Genomic DNA, 6,637 nt, shown 5'->3' with positions numbered 1-6,637 from the left:
CAACGCCGCGGTTTGGAGTCATGTTTGCACGTTTTTCAGCATTTTTTTCTTTTCACTTTTTATTCTGCAAATTGCATTACCAGCACAGTGAATGGGATTTCTTAAGATATCACTTCCTTGCAGATTTAAAACTTCAAAGAGTTTTTTCCAAATCTGCAACATGTGAATTCTGTGTGTTTTTGCAGCGAATGGGAAACAAAAGCAAGTAAAAAGACAGACACTGTTTTTCCAGTCATCACTGTTTTTTGCTGCAGAAAAATCTGCTGAAATAGTCCATGTGAACACATAGGCTTATAAATAAGCGATAATCGCATGCAAAAAATGCATAAAAAATGCTTTAAAAATTAGCTTATTTATATGCAATGTTTTTGGTGCCGAAATTTCTGCTGCAAATACAGATTGTGCACATACCCTTAGTCTCTGTACTAAGACCACCCTCCTAGCAAATATGAAGAGATTAGCCAATCATATCAAAGACTGAGATATATAATGACACCAGTATACTACTCCTTGTGTAATAAAATAAATTCAGCATAGAATGCAAAGGTAATCTTTATCGGCAGGAAAATACGTGTTGTAATTAGTCTTTTTACTTGCTTTTGTTTTCCATTCGCTGCTGAACTTTTGTTAATGACCAAATACTTATTTTCCACCATAATTTGCAAAATAAATCTTGCCAAATCAGACAAGGTGATTTTCTGGATTTGTTTTCTCATTTTGACTCTCATAGTTGTGGTCTACCTATGATGTCAGTTACAGGCCTCTCTCATCTTTTTAAGTGGGAGAACTTGCACAATTGGTGGCTGACTAAGGATAGTTTCACACTAGCATTTCACTGACCTGCGTCGGTCTCCGCATGGCCGCTGCTAAGCTCCGCCCCTTGTCGCGCCTCCTCCTGTCAGCTCCGCCTATGGGCGCATGACGTTGCATGCGACCTGCATACCCTGTCTTTAGCATTGGGTACGCAGGCCATGCGCATGCGTCCTTTTGACGGTGCGCCGACCTGCGCCAAATGCACTGTGTTGCATTTTGGTGCACTCGGTGCACCGTCAAAAGGACGCATGCGCCATCAAACGCATACCTGTGCACAGCCTGCGTACCCAATGCTAAAGATAGGGTACGCAGGTCGCATGCAGCATCATGTGCCCATAGGCGGAGTTGACAGGAGGAGGTGTGACAGGGGGCGGATCTTAGTGGTGGCCGTGCGCAGACCAGGTCAGTGAAACTAGCCTAAATCCTTTTTTCCCCTACTGTATGTAATGTATAAAGACTGCTGTATATACAATATATTATAATATGGTGTGACATTTCCTCTGAAAACCGGTGAGACAATCGTTTTTCGCTCTCCCAGAGCTTTGTTCATAAAATGCATCCAAGCTCGATCGAATCTGTACATGATCGAGGCCTTGTTTTCTCTCCAGATTGCGCAAGGAGTTCAAGGTAGAGGAACTTTGCTGTGTAACGATGAATGAGTCACTACTTTGCAGCATTAACTCAATATATATATATATATATATATATATAGTCCTCAAGATCAAAGCAGCACACCAAAAGAGTTCCAAAGTGCTATTTATTAGCCCATCTGGCTAGTTGCCCATACAGCCAGATGGGCTAATAAATGGCACTTTGACTGGAACTCTTCTGGTGTGCTGCTTTCATCTTGAGGACTATTTTTGAGGTTTGGTATATGCCTGGAAGGCTTGCACCTGTATTGTCTGTTCATTTTTTGGCTGCTTTTTCCCTTTTTTCATATATATTAGCTGAAGAGCCCGGCGCTGCTCGGGCATAGTAACTAACTGTGGTTAGTTATAGCAAATTATAATTATCCTCTATCCCATAGTCCCGTGCCCATATACCCATCATACATATCCACGATTCCATAGGCCCGTGCCCATATACCCATCATACATATCCTCCATCCCATAGTCGAGTGCCCATAAACCCATCACACATCCTCCATCCCATAGTCCCATGCCCATATACCCATCATACATATTCGCCATCCCATAGTCGAGTGTCCATATACCCATCACACATCCTTCATCTCATAGTCCCATGCCCATATACCCATCATACATATCCTCCATCCCATAGTCCAGTGCCCATACACCCATCACACATCCTCCATCCCATAATCCCGTGCCCATATACCCGTCATACATATCCTCCATCCCATAGTCCAGTGCCCATATACCCATCACACATCCTCCATCCCATAGTCAACCATTATGACATCATAATGAGCGGTGGGGCTTGCAACCTATGATGACATCAGCGTCGCCATGGCAACCATTATGACATCATAATGAGGGCCGGGCCTGATACACACACACTTTTTCCCCATTATGTAGATAGGGGCAAAATTGTTTGGTGAATTGGAACGCGCGGGGTTAAAATATCGCCTCACAACATAGCCTAGGACACTCTCTGGGTCCAGACGTGTGACTGTGCCAAATTTTGTGGCTGTAGCTGCGACGGTGTGGATGCCAATCCCGGACATACATATACACATACATACATACACATGCTTGAGCTTTATATATTAGATACACACACACACAAAGCAGTATCGCCTATATACCGTAAGTATGCAGCAGTATATATACAGGGCCACCATCAGGACTTTACTGCCCTTACTGCTGTATGGGGCCCGGTGAGCAGCAGTACAGAAGAGGGCCTGCAGGTCAGGGGCCCCACTCCTGTGCTTCTAGTCATCGGGCCCCATGTGCTGTGCGCTGCGGCGCACATATCAGCAGAGGCACCACAGCGGCCGACATCAGGGAGCAACACGAAGTGGAAGAGCTGAAGGACCTGTGGTGATGTCATCGTTATCACAGGCCTTCACCATTTATCAGTCCCGCCCCTGATCACATGATGATGATGTCACCACAGGTCCTTCAGCTCACACAGCAGCTGCCCTGGTTGTGTGCAGCTCTTGTTCTCTGGTATGATACCATCTTTGCCACAGGACCGCGGACAGGTAAGATTTTTTTTTTTTAATTTTATTATTGAAAGCGGCAATATGTTCCCTGTCAGGATGGAAGACACGGGGGCAGGATGGGAGACACGGGAGCAGGATGCAGATTGGCGGTACACAGGGGCAGATTGGAGACACACAGGGGCAGAATGGAGACACAGGGGCGAATGGAGACATGGGGCAGGATTAGAAACATGAGGGCGGAATGGAGACATGGGGCAAAATGGAGACACGGGGGCAAAATGGAGACACGGGGGCAAGATGGGAGACAGGGGCAGATTGGAGACACAGGGGCAGATTGGAGACAAGGGCAGGATTGGAGACACGGCGGCAGAATGGAGACAAGGGACAGTTTGGAGACACACAGGGTCAGATTAGAGACACGGGGGCAGAATGGAGACAAGGGCAGGATTGGATACATGGGGACAGAATGGAGACAAGGGCAGGATTGGATACATGGGGACAGAATGGAGACAAGGGGTAGAATGGGAGACAAGCAACAGATTGGAGACACACAGGGGCAGGATTGGAGACAAGGGGCAGAATGGGAGACAAGGGGCAGGATGTAGGCTGGGGGCCCGGAAGTGGCTTGTAGTGTAGAGCAGGGACCCATCAGAGGGAGGTCACCTTGCCGTGGTTGATAGGCATACATGAATTGGCCAATTTGTGCACTAAGAACCTTCATTTTTTCATCTATTACTGTAAGTAAAAAATAAATTTGTAAAAAAAAATTTGGGAACATTTTGTTAAATTGAATGTTTTTCATGCTTTTCTGTGTTTTCACATAGCCTAGATTCATGCACTTGTGCTGCTGTGTTCTTTTTTTGTGTATATTATGCAGTTTTCGCAGCTTGCACATGTTCACACTAGGAAGTGCTGATTGTTGGTTTTTTTTTTTCCTTATTTAAGTAAAATTGGATGCTGGCTTGCCTCCAGTCTGATCTTGCACCACTCCCATTGGCCTTGCAGGTGCCGCAATCAGCTCTACCAGCCCATAAATTGTAGGCTTAGCCCAGTAGTGACATGTTTGTCAAAAATTGTAGGCTGGTGGCCCGGAAGTTGCTTGTAGAATAGAGCAGGGACCCATCAGAGGGAGGTCACCTTGCCGTGGTTAATGGGCATACATGAATTGGCCAATTTGTGCACTAAGAACCTTCATTTTTCATCTATTACTGTAAGTAAAAAAATTTTAAAAATTTTTTTTGGGGAAAATTTGGCTAAATTGAATGTTTTTAATGTTTTTCTGTGTGTTCACATGGCCTAGATTCATGCACATGTGCTGCTGTGTTCTTTTTTTGTATGTGTATATATATATATATTATACTGCACAAAAAAAATAAAGGGAACACTATTCCATTTGCAACAGGCTGCTTGTGTTCCCCTTTATTTTTTTGAGCAGTATATATATATACACACACACAAAGCAGTATCGCCTATATAAGTATACGGCAGTATATATACACAGACATCACAGTGTCACTTAGATAATGTATATACACATCCGTGGCAATATCGCCTATATAACGTTTATAGACTGCTGTGTATACAATGGCTGCTACTGATGTATATAATCACCGTATCACCTATATAATGTATATACAGCAGTCTATATACATTATATTATATTGACAATACTGCTACTGATTTATATATAAATTATATATAGGTGATACTGCTGTGTATATACAGTATGTATATGTATATATACACTGTGACAGAGTCACTGGTGAAGTGATGGAGTGGAGATATGTGTCACTGTGCATGATCCAGTCAGTGATGTTGGAGCGCCGCCAGGGTCTTCGCCTGGTCGGCAGGGTACTCGGAGCTGGGCCCGGTGGATTTCAATTGGAGTTATCACGGTAGCTGTGACCCGGTCCGTGGCCCTGGGTGTCCATTGTAAAAGGGGAAAGTTGAGTGTGTGGATAATGATTAAAGTTTATTAGTGAATGATTCGTGATGCCACCTGTGGTGTTCGGCAATGAAGATGTTAAGCCGAAGCTGCAGACAGATCCTCTGGGACAGATGGTGTGGTGCAGCAATGGTGTTGTGGCCCTCCATAGGTAGGGCAGTAGTCCCAGGTCAGTGTAGTTGAAGAGATAGGGAGGAGATGTAGATGGTGCGGTGTCAGGCACAGCGATGTAGCAGTGCTGAGTGTGTTGGCACAGGAATAAGCGGAGGACACCAGGGCATGTAGTTCCAAAGCTTTACTCACAGTCTGTGATGCATACAGGTGCCCGCCTCAGTGCCGTGTTCTCCAGGTCAGAGGCTCAGCCAACCACCAGGCAAGATGAAGTACTCCGTTCCAACACTCCGCCAACATAAGTGCCTTTTCTGAACATCTCCCTTTTGCGCCTATAGTGAAGTACTCACAGTACTGAGTTACACTGGAGTTCCTCCTGTCAGATGTTCCTATGAACTCTACTTGTAAGGCAGACAGCTGTAGCCTGCTTCAGGGACTCCTTGCTACCAAGTCCAGGCTCACTATCGTTGCAGTTGTGCCCCCCAAGTCTTGTGTGGGAATAAAGTGGTGTCTGCTGAAGGACCATTAGTATCCGTACAACCTCGGGGACCGGACCCCGGCCTTGCGCTGTGGACTTGGGAAGGGTTCTGCTATAACCCTGATCCTCAGTCCTCCTCTCCTCGTGTTCCGTACTAATCCTTCCTTCTTATGGAGAGAGTCAGGCTTCCCATCAATGTCTCTTTCTTGTGCCGGCGGACCCAGGTCACTGAGGTCGGCTGCAGCACTTCCTTCATCCATCCCACTCGGGATCTTCACTCTACCACTGACTCTGTCAGACTGACTAAATCCTAAACTCTTCCCGCTCTTTTGGTGCAGACTAAACTCCACCCGCCTCCCAGCACGCTTCGTGTTCCAAGCAGGGAGCCACCAAAGGGTGCTTTGCTACACTACTATGTTGTGTGGGATGCAGGTGTTGGAGTGTGGTCAGGTGTCTCCACCTTACCTGGGTGATGGGGTACCACACCTCAGGAGGAGGTGCAGTACCTCTGTGGCGACTGAACCCTCAGGGGCGCCACAATGTAAAACCAGATTAGTTTCCTCCAGCACTGTGTGTTGAGACAGTATATATAAAATTATATAATGGGCTGGTTTTAGTAAACATTCATAGAGTGGGAGGGAGAATGTTCATGTATCTCCACCTGCAGAGCTGCCAGGACCTGTGTGATGTAAGAACCATGTGATCTGCCATATGATGGAGTCACAAGGTCAGGCTTAAATGGCTGACTGGCAGAGCTTCCAGTGTTCAGTGGTTCCTGGAGAGATAGGACTCTAGGGAGTGGTGTGCCATAACTGAACTGTGCATATTGCTGTCTGTGAGCAGTGTGATCCCGCTAGGAAATGGACTGCTTCTTCCTTGTGTTTCTTTGATTGGCTGTTTCTGCCTGTGGGGCTGTGTTTATTATTAAGCTTGGTTTATGCTGCTACAATAAACCAAGCCTTTCCTTAAAGAGACAGTGTTCCAGATATATCTCTGTGTCCAGATGAGTGAGGCGCTCTACCACAACACACACAGCAGTACCACCTACATAACGTATATACAGTAGTGTATACAGGTGATACTGCAAAAATGTTGTAGGCACATTATATAGACAACACTGATATATACAGCATATATATATATATATATATATATATATATA

The 6,637-nt window shown here is 45.5% G+C and overlaps 1 protein-coding gene across 3 annotated transcripts in view; it reads left to right on the top strand.

Annotated features, from left to right (window-relative positions):
* Positions 1 to 2,887: 2,887 nt before the first annotated feature.
* Positions 2,888 to 6,637, top strand: part of EMP3 (epithelial membrane protein 3 (MAM blood group)) — a 164,749-nt gene continuing 160,999 nt past the window's right edge. The window contains exon 1 of one of the 3 annotated variants that reach the window (XM_073571157.1): positions 2,888 to 2,980. The gene's annotated coding sequence lies outside the window, so the exon portion shown is untranslated. Of the gene's footprint in view, positions 2,981 to 4,046; positions 4,152 to 6,637 lie in introns of those variants that run through there. The other 2 variants (XM_073571158.1, XM_073571159.1) reach the window with 2 other exon arrangements.

Source organism: Dendrobates tinctorius, unplaced genomic scaffold (genome assembly GCF_039654945.1).
Source record: "Dendrobates tinctorius isolate UK_male_01 unplaced genomic scaffold, ASM3965494v1 ptg000028l, whole genome shotgun sequence".
Classification (NCBI taxonomy): Eukaryota; Metazoa; Chordata; class Amphibia; order Anura; family Dendrobatidae; genus Dendrobates; species Dendrobates tinctorius.
Note: the sequence above shows the minus strand (reverse complement) of the source record. Positions and strands in the feature narration are given on the sequence as shown.